The sequence below is a fragment of the Mustela erminea genome, chromosome 21, assembly GCF_009829155.1.
Source record: "Mustela erminea isolate mMusErm1 chromosome 21, mMusErm1.Pri, whole genome shotgun sequence".
Taxonomy (NCBI): Eukaryota; Metazoa; Chordata; class Mammalia; order Carnivora; family Mustelidae; genus Mustela; species Mustela erminea.
The window spans coordinates 1,432,010-1,454,827 of record NC_045634.1 but is presented as its reverse complement, the minus strand read 5'-3'; the positions used below and the strand labels follow the sequence as shown (position 1 = coordinate 1,454,827).

At 44.0% G+C, this 22,818-nt stretch overlaps 1 protein-coding gene across 5 annotated transcripts in view; it reads left to right on the top strand.

The window, feature by feature from the left end:
• CSGALNACT1 (chondroitin sulfate N-acetylgalactosaminyltransferase 1) overlaps positions 1-22,818 on the top strand; it is a 334,333-nt gene that overhangs the window by 10,268 nt on the left and 301,247 nt on the right. Inside the window, exon 1 of one of the 5 annotated variants that reach the window (XM_032328784.1) lies at positions 5,469-6,674. The exons of 3 other annotated variants lie outside the window; for them this stretch is intronic. The gene's annotated coding sequence lies outside the window, so the exon portion shown is untranslated. Of the gene's footprint in view, positions 1-5,468; positions 6,675-22,818 lie in introns of those variants that run through there. One more of the 5 variants, XM_032328785.1, reaches the window with a different exon arrangement.

Here is a 22,818-nt window from a genome sequence, read left to right as displayed (position 1 = left end):
GAATAGAGGAAAATTTATCCAGCTGCACTGGAATTATCTTTTTGTCTTCTGAGAATGAATCTGAAAGAATACCTCGGTCATTATTAATGTGGAACAGAGACCATGAGAATACTTCTTTAGACTTTTCATTCAGAACCGATACCTTCATGTTCATGTTCTTGGGGAAATGAGGTAGGAATTGTTGTAGGAACTATTTTGGGGGCTTCTTGGATTCTCTCCCACTCAAGACAGTGACCTCAGGAACTGACTGTAGAAATGATTTGCTTACTACCTGGACTATGCTTTCTTTTCCATCCTTTCAAGATGGTGAATTTTACTGATGGCCACGGGGTGACCAGTGAGTATTTATACCTTCCACCAGTGTGAGGCAGGTAGGAGGCGGGTGTTGGTCCTTTGTAGAACCTTCCAGTGGCTAGAAGTCATGAGGAGGTGTTTGTTTGGCTTGTGGTGATGGTCCAGCTCAGGGTGAAGAGGCATGGGAGGACCTGCTTCTCTAGATTCCTTTCCCTTTTCTCTGTAGGTGACTGTTAGTTTATTCTTGGGCAAATGTCATGTGAGGATGAAATGGACAGGTATTACTGTTTCTCCTAATCACTTAGGAATGAGGGTCAGAGAATGAATGGAGGATCTTTGAATAAAGCTGGCCATGTTTATTGATTTTCTCTAAATGAACTGGAAGTCTTTGAAATGGCAACAATGCATATTTGAAAGGGATGCATGGGCCCCGGAGGATTTGTAGACTTCATTTAATAGTCTAGTTCATGACTTGCTGGAGTTGGAATTCACAGGGGATTCATTGGTTGACAAAAATACATCAACAGGATCAGTGTTTTCTGAGATCATTTGGTCTAACATCAGTATTTTGCAGAAATAATAGCACCTTAGAGATCATTTTGACCATCTCTGTGTTTTGCAGATGAACAGAAAGAGGTCCAGAGAAGCACAGTGACTTATCTAGGATGACCCAGCTACTTGGTAGAATTCCATTGTTAGGAATGGAACTCAGGTCCATTGTTTCTGTAATGCGTCATTACAAGGCACCATGGCCAGCTGGCAGGTAATTTTAGATGCCCCTATGACAATGCTGCCTAAATACCTGCCCACTCTGGGGTTGTTTAGAATCTGGTTATGGCCATCCTGCTGTGTGCTTGGCACTGTGCTCAGGGCTAGAGGTGCATTGATGAGAAGACAGGGGTTTCTGACCTTAAGCAGCTCGCAATAGAGTGAATTACAAAGCAGGGAATGTATTGTCAAGCTGTGGCTTAATGACATGTGGGACATCTTCCCTGGGGATAGTAAGTTCTCGGGGTCCACTATGAGGCCAAGGGGATTGGTTTTTATTTCCTGTTGACTTGACAACATCAGAAGTGGAAATCATGGCAACCAGCTTCGTGGGTCCAATGGACTCTAAGTGCTCTCAGTTTCATCTGTGCATATCCAGCTAACAGGTTAAGATGTGAAATCTTTTGTTTTCTGCACTTCAAATCCATGCTTGTCTGGAGAGAATTGGTAAGAATAGTTCTAGAGGAATTTGTTTGGGGACACAAATGAAAAATGGGATTGTTTGTGCCAAAGAGAAGTAAGATGTGGATATGGGTATCATTGTAGCTAAGTCAGGGGTTGAAAAATTGGTTTTTCAGGTAAAACGAGGCCCATTTTATCCTGGGAATGCAGAAGTGGGAGAAGGTTAGGAAGAAATCCACTCTGTGCTAAACACTATTTGAAGCACTTTATTTGTGGAATTTTTTTAAATCCATGCAATTATATTTGAGGAACTGAGATTTTTTTTTTTTTTTTTTTTTTTAATTTTTTTTTTTTTTTTTTTTATTTGACAGAGATCACAAGTAGGCAAAGAGGCAGGCAGAGAGAGAGAGAGAGAGAGGAGGAAGCAGGCTCCCTGCCGAGCAGAGAGCCCGATGCGGGGCTCGATCCCAGGACCCTGGGATCATGACCTGAGCCGAAGGCAGAGGCTTTAACCTACTGAGCCACCCAGGCACCCCAAGGAACTGAGATTTTTTAAAAAAGATTTTATTTTATTTATTTGGCAGAGAGAGAGAGAGAGAGATCACAAGTAGGCAGAGAGGCTGGCAGAGAGAGGCGGGGAAGCAGGCTCCCCACTGAGCAGAGAGCCCGATGCGGGGCTTAATCCCAGGACCCTGAGATCATGACCTGAGCCGAAGGCAGAGGCTTAACCCACTGAGCCACCCAGGCACCCAGGAAGTGAGATTTTTATCGATGAACTACCTCAGTGGGGCTAGATCACTATGACAGGCAGACTAGCATTTGAATGTAGGTCTGTTTGTCAAGAAAGCTCCTACTTGCAAGACTGTCACTGTACCTCTGTTAGTACCAGACATTACCTGATGGCAGGCACTGTCGTTGCTTCTGTGTCCTTGGATCACGTAGACTCCTGGAGCATAGAGATATGGTACTTGACATAGTTTTTCAGTGCATCCCAAGGAGTATGTAGCACAGTGTGTAGGCGCAGTGGGTTCTCTGTGCTATGCATGGAATGAACAAATGCAGCCACTTAAAAGTCAACAGGCTTAGTAAACAAGTGGGTTCATGAATGGGCAAGTTGCCTTCTAGGATCTTTGTATCTGCATGCAAAGCTGGCCTTGGAGAAACTGAACAGATAACCCACCCTTAGAAATCTCTTACTGTGATTTGCAGTTCATAAGCATGCCAGTTTTTAACTATATTCCTGTGTGCTGTTTGCTTACTTTGTGTTTTCTTAAAAGCTACCTATAAACAAATTATATATTCATAATCTTGTGGCAGGCTGGGTGGATTTAATAGTCAGGAATGCTTCCAACACATTAAGTGTTCTTGAGCATAATAAAAAGGAGGACTAATTATCTAACTGAAAAGATTATAACAGAGATGTTGGACATCTTGACTCAAGTGGGATTTTTGACGGCAGCAAGAGTGTTTAGGAAAAGACAGCTCTAAGAAACAGCAGAGATGAGTGTTTTGAACCGAGTTATTTTATTAAATCTATGGTGTGGGTGTACCTATAAGAAAGAGGACAGGACTAAATAATGCATGGAGTGTCTGGGGCTGGAGTGGTAATTTGAAAGTACGTGGCTGGTGTTCGCAGTTGGAGCCTGTGAGGTTTTACATTTAATGACTATACCTTTCCCAGAGCCATCTGTCTCTCTCTTTAATAAGCAATATTCCTTATCAGGCCTGATTTGTGTACATTGATTACACCATTATACTTGTTAAATATTAAAGCATTTTTCCCCCTTGTGTGAAGTCTAATTAGGCAAAGTGTTCAGTGCAAGCCCGGCATTATCATTCAGAATCACAGCCTGGTCATTACCTGCGATGTACCTCAGGTTCCTGATCATTTGTCTTTTGTTCCTGTCCCATCCCCCCCTTCTATTAGAGTCCAGTGTAACAAACATAGTGCCTGGAAGTTTGATGAGGTGTTCAGCACTGTTGAGCTGTTAAGAAGGGCCCTACTACAAAGATTATGAAACCTCTTAAAAATGGGTGGAGAAATTTATTATCTATAGTTTGCTGCATGAGTCAGGCTTCTGAACAGATATGTCTGATAAAATTATTTTTTACTAAATTAAAGAATCTTAAAAAAGCTCGAAAGGATAAAAATATGTTACAATGATGTTTGGAAGAAGGGAAAGCCAATCAGTAAGTAGCTGCATCTTCTACATACTTCTGAGAAAAAGAATTGTCCATCTCAAGCCACTGTCCCCAGAAGGGCCATGTGGTAATCCATTATGATCCTTTTCAACTTATTTCTTCTGTACAGACTCGTTCAAAAATTTATTTGCATCACTGATTTAATAGCAAGCATTTAATTAGTCCAGGGCCCAAAATAAGATTATTAATCACTCTGATATGTTTGGTAAGTTATCTCACCTCATTTTAGGAAAACTGCTGTAATGAACGTTGTCTTTTTTCCCCCTTTTTTTTTTTTTGAGGTCTTCATAGTACTTTATCATTTATTGTCTAAATTTCTAAAAAAAAAAAAAAAAACTACATTCTACCGTGAGCGTGTGCAAACACACAGGCACATGTGTGCTCACGTGTGATCGGGGCCCAGGTTATTGCTTAATATTCTCAACGAGAGAAGCTTTCAAGCCATAAGTTTCATGTGATGTCTGTTATCAGGCAAATAGGTTTTTCTCTCTCAGTAGCCCCAGCAGCTCATGTTGGGGTTTTTGAAAGTGACTTTATCCCTTTACAGTTGCAAATAGCAGTGGCATTGCGTTGTGGGAAGCAGTCTGAGTATCTCCTTAATGTGAGAATCTATTTTGAGTTGTTTTTGAGTATAGGCAAATCAAAATGACCTTTGGCTCTCAATTAAAATACAGATACAGAGATCAAAGAATGGAAGGAACTTAAAGATTTTCCCAAACTTTTCTGCTTCCCAAATGGGCAAGCTGCCACTCAGAGAGGCAAAGAGGTTCAGCCAAGTTCACATGGGTATTAGCAGCAGGAACTGGAGCTCTGTTGTCCCACCGCACTTTCTCTTCAGGACAGTCGGAGACCCTTGGCAGAGAATGACGACTGGACCACTTCCCGTTTCCCAGGCCCTTCACAGGTATAGGGTGCCCTTGGCTTGGGTAGGTTAGAAAAGGTCTGAAGGAAGGATTGCTGCCTTACAGCCAGCTGAAGACAGAGAGGCTATAATCTGAATCTATCTGGGGTTACAGAAGAATTTACATTTTATGTTTGCTAATTGGTATATTGCTAGAAACTGAGAACTCAGAACCAATGCCGGCCTTTGAGCATCTCAGCATTCAGTGGGGAGTCAGAAGGAGAGGAGACAGCTGCCTGGGGACAGCCAGGGGAAGGTCAGCTGCCACTAGGCCAGACTGGGGCCCAGCTGGAGAGTCAGGTACTCTGTTTCAAAGGCCCAGAGCCTGCTGTTTTCAGCCTGTGATGACCATTATCAGGCCCCAAGGAGGTCATCGAACCCCAAGCTCCAAGGTTGAGGCAGACCTAGCAGGCATAGGGGTTAATTTATGTTGACAAATAATTACGGAGATGGTTAACAACAAGGATGTGGGTCAAGCACGTGGGGTCTGAAGCCTAGTGTGTTTGGGTTAACTATCTGCCACATACTAGTTGTGGAGCTTAAGCAAGTTACTTTACCACTCTGAGCCCCACTTGTTTTGTCTATAACACGGAGTAACAGCAAACATTTATATTATACTCACTACGTGACAGTTGCTGTCTCAGAGTTTTAGGAATATTTACTCATTTAATCCTCACAACAGGGCCATGAGGTGGGAACTACCATTACTCCCATTTTACAAATGAGGAGGCTGAGACCCAAGAAGGTTAATGTACTGCTCAAGGTTACACAGCTGTTAAGGGTCAGAGCTGGGGTTTGGATCTTGGTCTCTGTTGCTCTTTAGCTCTCTCCTATGCTGCCTATCACCAGGATGAAGATTTTTTGTGAGGATCAAGTGGCATAAACATGTAAGTATCAGCTGTCATCGTGAGTTATAATAAAGCTAATATTGCCTTAATAACAACAATAATATGTACATGATCAGCATCTTCTTTTCCCATAGACAGGCTCCAGAAAAGCCAGATTGTAATCAGAAAGTTGCTTGGACTCTTACAAAGGTCATACAGAGAGAATTCATGAGACTTTATCAACTGTCGCTACTGCTCAGGTTGGTATCACCAACGTAGAGTCTGCTAGTGGGGTCCACTCACTTGAATTTCTGGCCAGGACTCTGTCTCAGTTCCGGGGGCTTGCGGACTTTCTCTGCCCCATGTAGCTGTGAGCTACCAGTGAGCACCTCTGTAATATTGTCCCCCACTTGTCATCCAGGCAGTTAAGAAGGTTAGATATGCTAAGGGCATTGTCCATAATGCAGAGCTCACCGCCACTACAGAAGTTGCTAACACCCTGTTAACAGGTTAACAACACCCTGATGCTTCGAGGAAATCTTTCAACCTCTGGTGGAAGTCATTTTTTGACCAGCTTCCTCCATTTTGTGTCGAGTTTACAGCCTGATTCTCAGAGAGCAGTCTTCTTTCCAAATTACTTTGCTGTGGAGTTTAGATATTATTTTGTTTTTGTTCTTTTACATCGTAGGCTATGAATAAATGTATGTATATGTAATGTGTGTGCACATTTTAAATTATAATCATAAAGTGAATAACCACCAGATAAACATCTAGAACGTTCTCTTTGAAGCCCCTCGCATGTGCTTGTTGATCGCATTTCCTTCCTTCATCCTGCCCCCACACCCACCCCAGGGATAAGTGCTCTTCCAAATATTGTTATTGTTTCCTTGCTTTTCTTTACAGTTTTACCACAAATGTGCATCCCCCCCGTAAGGCATTGTTTTTGTCATAAGCAGCTGAGTTGGAAAGTTTGACTAATGCCTCAAGATGTACTAGACAGAAGTGACTAAAATACGTGTGAGAAAGAGCAAAATAGGCATTTTCAAAGGAGATATCGGCACATCGGGTTCACAGCTCTTGAAAACCTTCTTCACTCTGAGGGTATAGAAAGCATCGATACAAGATTTGTAAGGGGGATTTATTTGGAGAAGCCGCTGCTGTGAGTTCACCTCACCCCCTTTTCCTGGAAGAAGCATGAGGTGGGGCAGCTGTTCCTCAGCCCCATCCTGGAGAGAGGTCGCCCGGGCAGCTGGGAGCGCAGCGGACTGGCTCTGACTCTGGTGAGATGTTTTGGTGTTGGGCTGAGTGGGGAGCAGCTGCGATAGGGCTACCCCCACTGCTGGAGCGGTTGTGCGGTCTTCCCATGGACCAGATGCGGCCCATGCGGGGATGGAGAGCCAGCCAGGAGCCGTTTGACCTCCGCCCAAGTGGCACCGTCAGCAGAGAGATTATCAAGTGAATTTTAGGGGCTTGGGTGGGGGTGGCAAATGAAGGACTTGAATGCATCACTTATATCACAAGGATTTTGAGGGGAGCCCCTGGAGAACCCACAAAACTACCCATAAGAGACAGGGAGTCAGGCTTAAGTAGCTACTAGTTCAGAGAATGTGAAGCCCTCTGTGCTGGTGAGGGTACGTTTGCCTGCATATAAATGAAAGAACAATGGTAAAGAAAATCAAAGAATAGAAGTTTATTTCCCTCTTACTTAGAGTAAGTCAGGACATAAGCAATTTGTGGAAAGGATGGTGGCTCCGCACGGTTAGGAGGAACAAGCCTCCTGGTTCGCTGCTCCTATGGCCCTGAATGTGTCCTCAGACTCATGGTCGGAGGAGCTGCTAAAGCTCCAGCCACCACGATATGTTCCAGGCAGCTGGAGGAGAGGAAGGGCAGAGGAAAGGTCTGCTGCCCTATCTCTTTTAAGGATCGTTTCAGAGTATACCCCCATCATTTTCACTTGTATCTCATTAACCAGAGTTCAGTCACATGTTCACGCCTTGCTCTGAGTGAAGCCAAGAAATCCAAGCTCATGGGGCAGCAATGGGCCCAGCTTAAAATTGGGATTCTTTTTGTAAAGACAGAGGGGCTACTGGGTATTGGGAGGCAGCAGCGGCCCCTATCACTTTATTTTAATGGCAGTTGCAGTCAAGTAACAGCAGCCAGCAAGCAGGGCAGGAAGCGGGTTGAAAAGATAGAGGCCGGCAGCCTGCCTATACACATCCTAGCTGGGGGTGTGGGGTGGAGCAAGAAGTCTTTTTTTTTTTTTTTTTTTTTTGCCTTACTGAAAGGGTCCATTAATATATCGACCTTTACATTTCATTTCCTGAATCACAATTGTATTTTGTGACTTCAACTAAATTCAGGACTTTGTTACCTGGAAGTGGCAGAGAATTATGGGGCCTGCTAGAATTTCCCTTGAGTAGCAAAGGGAAAATATACCCCCAAATAGTATATGAATTTCAACTTGATAAGATTTTTTTAAAAAGATTTTATTTATTTATTTGACAGAGAGAGATCGCAAGTAGGCAGAGAGGCAGGCAGAGAGAGAGGGGGAAGCAGGCTCTCTGCTGAGCAGAGAGCCTGTGGGGCTCAATCCCAGGACCCTGAGATCATGACCTGAGCCGAAGGCAGAGGCTTTAACCCACTGTGACACGCAGGCGCCCCGATAAAATTTTTACTGTACATAACCACTATGCCTTTTCCATACCTAAAAACTTAATAATCAGCCTTTAAAATCACCTAATACCTAGACCATATTTAGGTTTTTCTTATTTTGTAACTGGTAGTGGACGTCAAGCAGATTCACTCTGGTGATCATTTTGCAATATATACAAATATAGAATCAATTACATTGTACACCTGAAATGAATATAATGTTGTATGTCAATTATACTGAAAAAAAAAAAAAGCATACTCTAACCTAGTAAGTCTGCTTATAAGGGTTTATTCTTAGGAGAACATCAGACTAGTATGTAAAGATACAAGTGTAAGGTAGGAGAGGTGTGTGGGGGATGGGCGAAGTAGGTGATGGGATTAAGAAGGGCACTTGTGATGAGCTTCAGGTGTTGTGTGGAAGTGTGGAATCACTACATAGTGTACCTGAGGCCAATATTACACTGCATGTTCACTAACAGGAATTTAAAGAAAAACTAAAAAAAAAAAAAAAAAAGATATAGGTAAATCATGTTCATTGAAGCCTTATCTATAGAAAAAAAATTCTAAATATCCATCAATAGGAAATGGTTAAAACATTATGGTACCTCCTGAGAAAGGAATTATTAGGAATCCTTAAAAATGATGATATAGATGATTATTGATGTGAAAATATGATTAAAATACATTGATGAGTGAAAAAAAGAAAGAATTTTCCCTATCTCAAAAAGTATCTGTTTCTTTGAATCTCATTTGCAAAAGCTGAGCATGTGTGTTAGCTGTATTCCAGATGTGTGGGAAAGCATGCACGGATTAGCATGGGGTGTTCCTCTATCAGCAGAAGGACCTAAACCTCTCAGCACTCCCTTATGCATTTCCTCTGTTAAAGACAAAAAGTGTTTTTTAGGAATTGAGGAGGAGGTTAGTGAAAATCCATATCGATATAAAGCATCGTGTGTCACACAGCTGCTGACTCCTCAATCAGAAAGCTTGAGACAGTGGAGTCTGACTTGGTGGTTATCTTGGACAGGGAATTGATTTATTCTTAATAATGGAAAGGACAGGTTTTTGAAGTGAGAAATAATAGAATCTATTTTACGCTTAAATAGAATTTCACCTTGACCATTGGTAGAGCATGGCCTTCAGATGCGATCTTGTGATGGTAACATGCTGTAAGGAGCATGTTCCAAGTTGGCAAGAACGCTTTGTAAAACTGTGTATTTAGAATATATGGATAGGATTGTTTTAACTTAAGTCAGATTTACTGGACACCTTCCATAGGAAGCACTGCCATGTGAAACAAAAGGAAGAGAAAACAGAAGACAGGCTCGCCCGGCCTGATCGCCCCAGTTCTGTCCAGATGTTCTAGTTTTTGTCAAATTCTGTGATTAATCCTCAGAAATCCTCTTTCGCTGCTACCCCATTCCCCAATAGGTAGTATGAAGTGGGGATTAAGAAGTATAATCGTTTGAAAGTACAGGTACTTCCCTTTTTAGTTATTACTATTATATCCTCTTAATACTTCCAAAATGAATTTGAGATGTCTACACGATCGACTTTCAGAAAGAGCAAATTAAGAACAACAACAAATCCAGTACAGTCAAAGTTATGTCACCAAACTTTTCTTTTTTTTTTTTTTTTTTTTTTTTTTAAAGATTTTATTTATTTATTTGTCAGAGAGAGAGGAGCGAGAGTGAGCACAAGCAGACAGAGTGGTAAGCAGAGGCAGAGGGAGAAGCAGGCTCCCGGCTGAGCAAGGAGCCCGATGCGGGACTCGATCCCGGGACGCTGGGATCATGACCTGAGCCGAAGGCAGCCGCTTCACCAGCTGAGCCACCCAGGCGTCCCACCAAACTTTTCTTCATAGGCTGTAGTAATACAGGGGTATACAGATCGCGGTTCATACAGTGAGGTAGTGTGTTTCACAGTGACATAATTTATGAAGATCCACATATGTAACTTTTTTGCATCTTGGTCTATTGCCAAAAGTAAAGCGTCTGTGAATACTTCTTGCTTTTGATATCTACTGTGAACTCTTGAACCTTGACGTTATTTTTGTTTATTTTTTTAACACATGCTCATCAAGCCTTTGCTATGTGCCCTGTATTGTCCTGATGCTGGGGGGAGACCACGTAAAGACACAACTGCTTTTGATTCTAATTTCAGGGTCAGGGAAATTTAGTATCTAAGTGAAATGAAAGGTCAACCACTGGCCAGTTAGGATTTGTTTTCACATTCTGGTTTTCAAGAGATGGTACTTGAGCCCAGCAGCTAATTCTGGGACATGTTTTATGGCAGCTGACAAATAGGATTAACCACAATAGACAATTATTGATCTTAAACTGGTGTGTCCTGTAGAGACAACTCTTAAAAACTCGGATTTTTCACTTTAGGAAATTAAAAAGAGTCTTTTTGAGTGTAGATTTGTTAGTTCATATCCATCAAAGGCAGTAGGAAGAATACAATTAGCCATGGTAGTAGTTTATTTGATAACGTGTCATTTTTAGCACACTAGTTTCTAGAAAAGGGAGATCTGAGTCAAGCTAGGTTGATCCAGATTGTAATGTTAGCTTACATTACCTGATTCTTGTAACTTGGAAGGTTGAGAATGGATTGTAAGAAAGGGTTTGGCAAATGACACTTTTTAAGAGAAACCGTCTTGTTTTCTGTGCGCTATCAACGCCTTACGGCCATACAGAATTGAATTCCAAAAGTAGAACTGTGGCATGTCCTAACAACTTGGTTATTATTTGACTCAACATTTTAATTTATTTTTTTAAATTTATTTTAATTTTATTTTCTGAACTATTCACCATGGCAATAATTTAAAAGAAATTCTTAATATAAAATTATAGAGGATGTTGACAGGTAAATATCTGTTGTGTTTTAAGAATTAAAGCCTAAGCAAGAGTTTTTTTTTATATTGTGGTAAAATATACATAACAAAAAAATTTATCATCTTAACCACTATTTAGCTTATTTTTATCACAAGTTTGTTTGAGGCACTATGTTCTAGCTAGCCTGATGGAATTTCTTTTTCTTCTTAGAGAGTTTTCACTAAAATATGCTATTTATGTTGTTGTGTAATGAGTTTATTTTCAAAGTAATAGTTTCAGACATTCTCCATTTTAATCTGGTAAATGTTGTTAAGTAAAATCTACATACACAAAAGCTCTCTGGGGTCCTGAGTGATTTTTAATGGTGCAAAGGGATTCTGAGACTCGAAGGCTGGGGAACTGCTCTTGGTCTGTAGGAATTTCTTATGGAAAGGTGGCATCACATGTTCCCTGGTCTTCAAGTTGTAAAACGGTGTGTCACAAACCCCCGTCTTGAGAGAGGTGATGATTCCCTCCTGTAAGGAAGGCCTTCCACTTTTCCACCCTCCCTAATCCCAGGGTGGACCCTTGACAGGGTTAGTACCCGGATGTTTCCATGTGTTCTGCTCCTTCTCTCAGGGCTATCTGTTCAAAGTCCCCCTGAGCTCCAGAATGTGTCCTGGTGGCACAAAGAATGCATGAGGCTCTCTGGTCTGCATGAGGGCTGGTTTCAGCTGACTTGGGGACCGAGGTTCCCAGTTAGCTAGGACGTTCTGGCCGGCGGCAGTTAGGGTGTGGTTTGCAGGATGGTTAGAATGATGGAACATAAGAATTCCTTCACTGTTATTGACAAATAAATACCATCAATTTAAAGGACATGCTGATCTAGGAACACAGTCAGAGGGATGATCAGATACCGTCCGAACATTCCATGGCCGGGTGGGCAGTCACTCTTACTGGGGAGTCTGCGCTGCTCTAGTCACTCGCTGAGCCTAGGAGGGACAGTTGCCAGATGGACACACGTCCAGGGCTCTGCACACAAGGATGGTCAGTCGTCAGCTCAGAGCAATGACCTAGTTATTCCCTCCTGTGGGTACACCTTACACATTTTACTTTTTGCTCATTGCCCCATCCCCCACCTTTCTGGTTGGTAAAGTCCATTCAGAATAGCAGCCTACTTCAACATTGTAATTCCATCCCCAGCATGGACGTGATAAAAGTTTAACAATGCAGAACATTTCCAGTCATCTAGCATAAGCCGTTTCTCTATTAGCAATTTGATTGGAAATCCTCCACTTTGCAAATTCTTAGTGACTGGATTTTCAAAACCTTCCACAGCCTGCTGGGGGCTGTGCCCGGAGCCACATGTCCTGTGACCTAGTAGTTCTTTCCTGGGTCTTCATAATCCTTTGCTTGGTTTGGAGCACTCAGATATGGGAATGGTGCAATTGTGGGTCTGAAGAAGGGAGTGTGACAACCCTCAGTGTGCTTTTTACCTTGCATTTCTCAAGAAAGGGGCTTTTCTAGAACCGCAGCAGATGAGAGGTGTGACTGTAGGCTGGGGGATTGCTACGTATTCCGGGGCCGCCATCAGGAAGGCTTGGAAGGGTTCATCTAGGAAGTCTCCAGTCTGGTAGACTTCCCCAGCCCCCCCACCGTGAGGTTTCCCCCTCTGCACACAGGGGACAGCAGTGACATCAGCACCCCAGGCCTGCTCCCGTCACCTGAGCTCCCTCCAGGGAGTTGAAGGATGTTGGGGGATGAAAATAATGTCATTTCCCAAGTGCAGAATGTTGGGGACTTCTTCGTGGGGCACGGTTCAGCTCTTTTTCCTCACTGCTGTGGAGTGAGGAAGGGGGCCCAGGAGACCTTCTAGGCTCTGGGTAGTGTGGGATCCCCCTTCTCTGTGAGGTCAAGACAGAAGACAAGGAAGGGGGGAAGGTCTTCCCTTCACATTCCTAGGTATGTACCCCGGCCTCCTGCAGGAGGTTGTTCCTGGGCTGGGTGGCTGAGGAGAAAAACAGGGCTAGCTTGAAGAGAAAGGAATGAAAGCCCATCAGTTTGGGTTGGTAATGCCCTCTGCCCTCCAAGGTGAAAGGAGCCTGTATCCAGCATAGCTAGCTAGCTAGCTCTCAGATATAGAAGTCTCTCCTCAGCACCTCGGGTTGGCCAGTCTGAGTAATTCTGGGAGCAGCAAACCCCTGCTTTACAAGGCAGTCCATTCTGAATCTGGGTGGCTCAGCTGGAAAGTTTTCCGTAGTTTCTACCCATCCGTCCTCAGTTCTGCCTCTCAGAGGCACGAAGAAAAGTGGACAGGAATGGGTATCCGTCTGCATAGAAGCACTCTCTGGAAATAGGCGCCCAGTGATGCGACAAGCAAGCAGGCAAACACACACATGAATCAAGGAGCAGAGACTCCTCTTCACCTCCGTGTGTTATTTTGTGTTATTTAACTCCCTTGGTTTAACAGCCCAGAGGCTTCTGAGTGTGTGCATTAGTTTTCAAAAGATATTACTTTCCTTCCTTGTACAGTGGTACATTTCAGCTCACACTTAGTGGAATCCCATAGGTCGAATTTAACTGGCTTCTACTGTGATGGAAACATCCATGGGATATTTTGTAAAAAGGAATAGAGGAAATTTGTGTTAATTGCCTTGGGGAAATACACTCAGTTTCAAAAAGAGAAGGAGCCGTTAAAAATTTTCCCTTGGTAAACTCATTTAGTAACATGACATTTGTAACTGGTGACTCCTCACCGGGGACTGGGGACTTGCTTAAAGGACAGTTTTAGTTCCATTTTTTACTTCACCTTCTGGAAAGACCCAAGTTCAAGGTTGGTCAAGTCTCCTGGGATCAAAGAAAGGGTTAATTTTTTCCACAGACTGCACTGTGTGACTACACACACCTCAAAACATTCCAGAATTTTTTTGTAGAAATTGTAAGAAAGTATTAAAACTTGAGAAATGAATTAACAAGCCACCTTTTTATGCGGCGGCAGCGTGGCCCGTCACTGAATGAATAGCACTTTATTCCATGACTGCATAAATCGTAGGCTGAGATGTGGAGCTAGCGTGTGGCCTCGAACTCAATGAGGGTGTGTGTGTGTAGACTCGGATCAGAACGAGCCTGTGCAAATAAGGTGGAAAAGTCCCACCTCAACTCCCAGAACCCCGACACAGAAGAATTTTGAGTAAGACTCTATCTTCAGCCCACACCAATGTGTTTAGGCATTTCTTCAGGTTTCTTAAATAGATGGTTCTCGTGATGGCACTGATAATTCTTGTTATACGCAGAAAGAATGCTCAGTATTTGAGCCTTCGTCCTCGTTCACTGTTCATTTGGAGGGCTGACTAGTAGCCGTGTTGTTTCTCTAAATACAGCTGTAAATACAGCTGTAAAAAACGAAAGTACTTTTTTTGAAATAATGTAGAAATTGTAATTATTTCTATATTCCCTTGTGCTGGTCACTGTCATGTTTTACACAGACTCGTTCCCTTAATCCTCACAGCGGTGCTCTGAGGCGGGCCACACGGGCTTCATCTTACAGAGGACAAAGCTGAGGCATTGACAGGCTGAGTAACTCACCAGGCCGTGCCTCTAGTCATGGGGGAGCCCAGGTTTGAGCTCTGGCCGCCTGTCCTGAGCCTCCTAGAGTGCAGCTAGTCGAGTTGCTGTCACCCTCCTAGAGACATCTTGTTTCCACTGAATTAATTAGAAGGCCAGGAGGTTACAACAAAGAGATTCAACAATCATTTTAGTGGCTTAGGAGATATAAGTTTTTATTTCCCTCTCATAGGGTCTGAGGGGAGCACTCCAGGTTCGCAGGGGAGTTTGCTACATGGAGTCTTTCAATGACCCAGATTCTTTCTAGGTCATTGCTCCTTCGTCTTAGGGATCTTATCATGTATACCATGGGAGCTGGGTAGTGGCAGCGCTCAGATTCTACCCTCTGGGAAGGGGAGGAGAGTGTGGAGGTGCCGCCATAGCTTCTACCCTCAGGCTTCCTCGGCCCAAGCGTGGCATGTAGGACTTCTGCACAGCTTCCTCTTGAAGAGAACTTAGTCACCCCTACCTTGGTCATGTGGCCACACCCACCTGCAGGGAAATATGGGATATGAAGTCTAGCCAGGGTTTTAGGAGAAAGGGGAGAACAGAGTCTCCAACGGAGACAACCAACAGTCTCCACTATATGTGTAAAAAAGAACATAATTATTTTGATAAATAATATAGCATCACTGTAAGAAACCTGGAAAGTAAAGGAAATATTTAAAAAAGTCACTCCTAATTCCACCAAAGTGGACTTTTTATTTCAAGTTGTCCATTGTCCATTCCTTCCCACAAGCCCTTTGATTTCCTCCGAGACATTCCATCTCTTCTCTTAGGATGGTGTCTCATGGAATTGAAAAGCAGGTGTCTTTGCCCTCCCCTAGCTCTGGGGTATGTGTGTGACCTAGACTGGGTCCATAGACTCTTTTTTCCCAATGATTTGAGGAGAGTGAAAAGGAGATTAAAAATGCTGGAGTACATTTATTCCTGGTGGTAGCACCTGGACCAGTACCTGCAGGTCTACCGGTGGCCTTAGTCCTCACGTACAAGCTTGGCATTCAAGCTTTCAATCTCCTGAGCTCCCAGAATTGTAATAAAACCCACTTTGTTCTAGTTAGTCAGAATTGGTCCCTGTTGTTTGCAATTAAAGATCTCTGACTGGGGCACCTGGGTGGCTCAATGGGTTAAAGCCTCTGCCTTCAGCTCAGGTCATGATCCCAGGGTCCGAGGATCGATCCCCGCATCGGGCTCTGTGCTCAGCAGGGAGCCTGCTTTCTCCTCTCTCTCTGCCTGCCTCTCTGCCTAGTTGTGATCTGTCTGTCAAATAAATAAATAAAAATCTAAAAAAAAAAAAGTTTAAACATCTCTGACTGACACACTTGCTGTCTAGAGGAAGTTTCTCCCAATGATGGTCTCATAATACATTTTAATATTGTTTATATCATTTTATAGCCATTTGAAATACAAGTATTTTTTCAATTTTACAAAAGTAGCTGGATAATATTAGATTGCATGAATGTTCCATATTTATTAAGGTAGTTAATAATTTTTTGTGTCTTAAAAACTTATTTGAAAATTATGCATCATTTTAGGACCAGAGGGCTATTTCATTTATTAAAGGTCTGGAATACTGTTGCATTAAAATGTACTTTTCATTTATCTTAAAGTTTGTAACTATTTATAATACTTTTAAGAATCCAAATATGTCTCATTCATATGCTTCTTTTTTTTTTAAGATTTTATTTATTTATTTGACAGGCAGAGATTACAAGTAGGCAGAGAGGCAGGCAGAGAGAGAGAAGGAGGAAGCAGGCTCCCTGCTGAGCAGAGAGCCCGATGCGGGGCTCTATCCCAGGACCCTGGGATCATGACCTGAGCTGAAGGCAGAGGCTTTAGCCCACTGAACCACCCAGGCGCCCCAGGGAGGGAGCAAATCTTAAGCAGGCTCCATGCCCAGAATGAAGCCTGATGTGAGGCTCAATCTCATCACCCTGAGATCTTGTCCCGAGCTGAAATCGAGAGTTGGATGCTTAACCGATGGAGCCACCCAGGCGCTTCCATATGCTTTCTAACACATAGGCAATTCAGGCAGGATTACTAACATTTTTGTTGAGAAACTTGACTTTCCCTAATGGCCACAGAGTCTTTGAAAAAAATCCAGGTCTATTAGTGGCTTGTCTTGGGGTCTGTCTTATTTATTGAGCTGCCTTCTGAAGCCATGCTGGAGACTCTCTTGTTTTTTGGGCAGCCAACAGGCAAGGATTCTGATAGCTGTGCTTGGGAGAACTCACCCGGAGCTCTAACTGGTGTGGAGGGTTTGCTGCCCTGGCGAGATGCGGGCCGGAAGCATTAGCACCTCTGAGTTCTCCACCCTTTTGAAAATGGACAGTAAGTCAGACTGTCCAAGGAAAACTTGGCTTGATCTGGATCTGAGGTGCTTATTGGGTAAGAATGAAATCAGGGTCAAATTAAACAGCAGCAGTCGTGAGTTGATGGAGGGATGGGCAAAAGCAAGGTTGGAGTTTATGTGTCAGACGACCATAAGGAAGCCCCAGAGGTCGGAGACAGGCTGTGGGTAATGCTCCCGGCTTACAGAGGGTAAGCCTGGAGATCTGAAAAAGGGTATGTGGGGCACCCTCCCCCCTTCATTCACCCCTGGCCCTTGCTAGCCTTCGGACCTCCCTCAAAGTTCGTGACACAGGCACGACACACATACAGTAGCCCGCAAGGCTGTGGAACCTGGGACACCTGAGCAGGATAGTTTATATCTGTGCCTTGTTTTGAACTCCCTACACCTTCATTGCATATTCTCAGTCGTATTTATTGTTTGAGGCTGTCGTGGTAGGCAGAATAACAGCTTCCAAAAGGTGGTCACATTCTGGAATCTGTGCGTACTTTCCTGCAAAATGAGTTTTGCAGATGTGATCAGGATTAAGGACCTTGAGATCGGGAGATCGCTCTGGATTATCTGGGCGGGGCCCATGTAATCACTAGTCTTAAAGAGTCAGAGAAGGAGATATGATAAGGAAAACAGAACCCGACTGGTGCAGCGGGAGAAACACTCAAGCAGCTCTTGCTGGCTTTGAAGATGGAAGAAGGAGCCACTGGCCAAAGAAAGAAGGTGGCTTCTGGAAATGGAAAAGGGAGAGAAATGGATTCTTCCCTGTGTTCCAGAAGGAATGCAGCCCAGCTGACACATTGCTTCAGCCCCGTGAGACCTGTTTTGGACTTCTGACCAATAGAACTGTAAGAGAGTCAATTTGTGTTGTTTCAAGCCACAAAGGTGGTGGTGATTTGTCGCAGCAGCCCCAGGAAATGAGTACAAGCTGCTGCTGGATGGTCTTCGCTCCCCGAGTCAGACTTGCTCAGGTCACTGGAAATGGGGAAGCCCCAGGGAGGCTTCACGCAGAATGTCCATGTTGTGGGGGGAATTTAGGCACAAATATACCCCAAAGCCAGAACATCGTAGGGTTTTAGAAATGGGATATTTAAAGCCCATTCCCTAAAATAAATGTTAGTATATTAGTACTTCTATGGATAGAAAAAAGCCTCTTACCCTTTAAAGACAGACACTTTGGTTAAGAGTGGAATTATATAGGTCAGAGCTCTATTTTAAACCAACTGTCTTTATTTTCATTAGAATTTGGGACCAAGACTGTTTATAGATCATAATATAGCCACTTGAATTTCCCAAAGTGTTTATAGAATTTTCTCATGTGGAGTATCATTAAATGGTGAAGGTACATCATTAAGCTTAATTATGAGCTTCTCAAAAGAGGCACTTTCTACAAAAAGAATGTCACATAGTGTGGGAGGAGCTAATAGTCATAACCTCTGTACCCTTGAAGCATGACTGACTTCCTGCCCTGTGTTCAGTCTCTCATGTATCCGAGCAGCATCTACTTGTTGGTGGTTAGTTTTTATAAATTCCATTTTATTATTTTTTTTTTACTCTTGCTAATCTGAGAACCAACAAAGTCACCTGCCTTTGAGGTTTGAGATAAACATGTATTCTTTCCCAGAATTTTAGCTGGTAGTTGGTTAGCATGAAAATGCTGTGACATACCATATAGCTAATGTAGAGCGCTAACGGTTGGGGTTTTTTGTCATTGGCAAACTTGTCTTTCATTAGTGTGTTGAAAATATAAAACACATACTCGTATGATGTTGTTTTCAGTTTTATAGGCTTATGCTAAAGTCCTCCCAAATATAAGAACATGAAAATAAGGGAAATAAGAATTGGTCTTAAATTTTGATAGCCACCTGTTGGGCCTTCAGGTCAGAGTCCAGAAAACTGTCTTTAAAGAGGTGAAGAGTCTTCAGCTAATATGTAGCCCATGGGCATAGAAGAGGCTTGGTCTCAGATGGAGACCTTGAAAAGGGAGACTCTTGAGACAGACATTGGAACTGCCTCTCTATCCTTTGTCCCCAGAGCACAGATTTGTGGCAGGTGGTGACAGCCAGTGAAATCTATAGTCTAATTGCTCTGGAAAGATGGGTTGCAATGAACGCACCCACTCTTGTCCTGGTTTCCCCAGCAGCATTCTGAGGATTACTTGGCTCCCTGTGTCACAGATCTTGCTATTTGGGAAAATACGCTGGTCCCTGGGATCACGTTTCCCACTGCGGAAGAACTGGGGCTCCAATCATAGCCAGCTCTGTGGACTCGAGGGCTCTGCCCTTGCTGCTTTAATCAGGGTGTGCAAGGCAGTGTCCCACCATGTCTTTGGACTGCGCTGAATTCTAAGAGCTGAGCAGCCTCCTGTGGGAAGGTTGGCCAGGCTGTACCTGGTGGCCCCACACTCATGTCTGCACATTGCCCCAGTAACTGCCCCTGGGAGTGACGGGGAGAGGGCAATGACCTGCAGATGCTGTTTTTAGGCCACACCCGCTTTTGCATCTTGGCTCCCTCCCTTATAGCTCGACCTTGGGCATATCACTTGAGCTTGCTGGGCCTCAGTTTTCTTATCTGTGAGTTGAGGAGACCACCTCCATTTTAGGGTCCTTGGTACATAGTAGTGTTTAAGAAATTTAATTAGCTAAAAGCCTCATGAGTCACTGCAAATAGCTGATTCATTCATCCCTTTCTCTAAGAACGCTTGCTGAGCCCCTCTCTGTGCCCCACACACTGCTGTGTCCGTTCCTGGGAGAGAGCAGCCAACGGGCTTTGAGGCCTGGTTCGTTTTGCTGCCTTCTTGGCTTTTGTGTTCTTTTCCTCATCTGATTATAAAAAAAGAGATAAATAGATACTTACCCAAAACCATTTGAAATGTAAGGATTCCAAGGTAAGCACTTAAACCAGACTTGGTCGCCAGCTTTAAATCATACACAGAGAAGAATTTGGTACAAACTTTATTTTTTCTTGAAGACTTACTGTGTGTTGGGAGCCAGCATGAAGAGGTACTCTATCACAGCAACAGTTTTAGTTTTAAATCTCTATATTGGTTGTGCCAGGGAATTTATTTTTATAGCTATTAATTTTTCTTTTGAAATTAATATGCTAAGGGATACATTTAATGATCCATAAAAATACTGACTTTATGTAAAAGAAACAACTAAAGCCAATTAGCATATCTTAATTTGCATATGTAGTCCAGCTCATTAGATATAAATGTGTTTTCAATGTAATGCATGATATTTTTTGACTATGTGATGCAGTAAGAAGACATTGTTCTTTTCAAATTTAACCTATTGGGTGATAAACAGAATTTTGTTGACTTGTTATGGCCTGTGTGTTTAAGATAAAATATTTTCGTGGTTACTGATTGCAGAGTGAAAACGGTGCTTTCCCTAGTTTTTGGATTAGAACCCTTTAGTGTATGTGGTGTTGGGGAGGCAGAAGCAGAGGGCTGGTGAACTCGGAGCATCTGGAGGACCAGGGTTGTGGTCTCCAGGGTGTTGTTTACAAGGAAGCCCCAGGGGCCTCCAGAGAAAGGTGCAGACTGAGGAAGATGGCTGTGAGAGCCAGCGACAGTCGTCAGCTTCGAGGGTGAGGTGGGATTTATGCCTCTCACATTGCCCTGTGTCAGGCCTGGCCTGGTAAACTTGTGCCCCATTCCCAGTGGGCTGTGGTGCTTTTAAAAATAATGTGTGAATGGGGCGCCTGGGTGGCTCAGTGGGTTAAAGCCTCTGCCTTGGGCTTCGTCATGATCTCAGGGTCCTGGGATTGAGTCCCGCATTGGGCTCTCTGCTTGACGGGGAGTCTGCTTCCTCCTCTCTCTCTCTCTCTCTGCCTACTTGTGATCTCTCTCTGTCCAAAAAAAACCCTTAAAAAAATAGTGTGTGAACACGAAGTGGTAGAGTCGTGGGGGTGTGTAAGAAGTACAGAGCCACTTCTGGTCTGACTAGAGCACAGTGTGGGGATGAAAGGTGGGGTTGTAATTCCCCTTTGGAATTACAGGTAAGTCAGGGACTTGGAGCAGAAGAGAGAGAGACGGGCCAGCATGCTCTGGTGGGGGGTGCAGGTCGTGATGTCTCCCTGGCATCTCCGGTGTGGTTCATGGCCGCCAGCCTTGAATCTAGAACCCACTGGGGGGCATTTCCATTAGTCACGCAGTCAGAGGGCCGGCTGCAGATTTTGGTTGCTGTGCCTCAGGACCCCTATTTTGTGGCCCAGGCCATGTGGTATCTGGAAAACAGTATGGCCAACCCCTTGGTGTGTTTTTGGGGAAGTCCTGGCTGTCTGGCTCCTGAAGAGATGAGCTCCGAGAGCGTCAGGCCTCTGCACGGTGCAGGCCTTAGTCTCAGATTGCTTTATCCAACTGTTGTTGCGCTGGTGTAAAACCTGCGACCCAGATCCTTCCCTCAGGAGCTGCTCCGCTGGGGTGTTCCTGGACGTGAGTCAGCAGCACCAGAGTCAGCCAGAGAGGGACGGAGGAAAGTTTTTCCCTCTGGGCTCTGAAAACACGCATTTAGGACTCTCAGAAAAAGTGGGTGGATGGACGGGAGAAGGGGAGGGAGCGGAGAGGGAGCATCAGAGCGACACATTCCCGTGCCCACGCTGGGCACAGCCACAGTCCTCAGCCCTGTCTGTGGAAGGGGAGCCACCACTTGGAAATACTCCTCAGATGCTCAGAGGCGTCCAGACCCATCGGCAGAGATTTATTCTGTTGGATTGAACGGTGTCTCTGCAGATGAGATAAATGTGATATTTTAGTGTGGCGTGGCCCAATTTCAATGCTTTTAGCTAGAAGACATTTCTCCCCACTCTGAACGCTCTTTAGCGCCCCAGCTATGGCTCCTGTGCTTGTCACATTCTGTCTGGTATGATGATGGTTCCTCTGAGCTTCTTATCTCCCCTTGATAGGTTATCACCATCTGAGGGCTGGGATCAGGTCTTATTTATCTCTCTTTCTGTCATCAAGCACACCACCTCCCTGCGTCACTTGGGGAACTGAGTTTGGCTCCGTGTAACCGAAGACCTAAAAGTCTGGATTGAAATGTGGGGGTTCCTTTTCCTCATTCAGAAGCAATGGCCCAGGACTTGGTGTGGTGGCTCCTCTGTGTCCCCGGTCCTCTGGCTTTCAGTTCTCCTATTCTGTCCCTCGCAGACTTCCAGAACGGTCCTTGGAGCCCTGCATTACATTACATCTTCTGGGTAGTAGAAAGGGGAATGGTGTGCTTCTCATTCTTTCCTGGAAGGCCTCAACCAGTAGGCTTCGGCTCACATCTCCCTAGCCAGAAACAGGATGCCCTTAGCTGCAAGAGTGTGTGCGAATTGAAGTTGTTTGTTTCCTAAGGAGGCTACGTGCCTGCGTGGAGCTGAGCTGGGGTTCTGCTGGTAGAGGAAAGAAGACAATGTAGGCAGCTAGCAGTGCCAGGCACACTCCCATAGAGAAACGACTCAAATAAACATTTGTGGAATGAGCAGCTTTAACTGTAGACAAGAAGCTGTGTAGCCAGAGGCAAGAACAGGGTCTAGACTTGGTAACAAGACAGAGATTTTTGCTGAAGCCTGCTCTTACCATCTTCAGTGGGTATTTTGAGTGTTTAACTTTGGCATTCATTGTCTTGTAGTTTTTCTTTTACTGACCCCAGCTTTACCGAGGTATAGTTGATAAATAAAATTGCCATACATTTATTTTTTAATTTTTTTTAAGATTTTATTTGTTTATTTGACAGAGAGAGATCACAAGTAGGCAGAGAGGCAGGCAGAGAGAGAGAGAGGAGGAACTGAGCAGAGAGCCCGATGCGGGGCTTGATCCCAGGACCCTGAGACCATGACCTGAGCCGAAGGCAGAGGCTTAACCCACTGAGCCACCCAGGCGCCCCAAATTGTCATACCTTTAAAGTGTACAGTGTGGTGATTTGATATAGCTATATATTTTGAAAAGCTTGCTACAGTCAGGTTAACTCACATCTATCACCTCACATAATTACCTTTTTGTGCGTGTGAAAATGCCTGAGATCTATT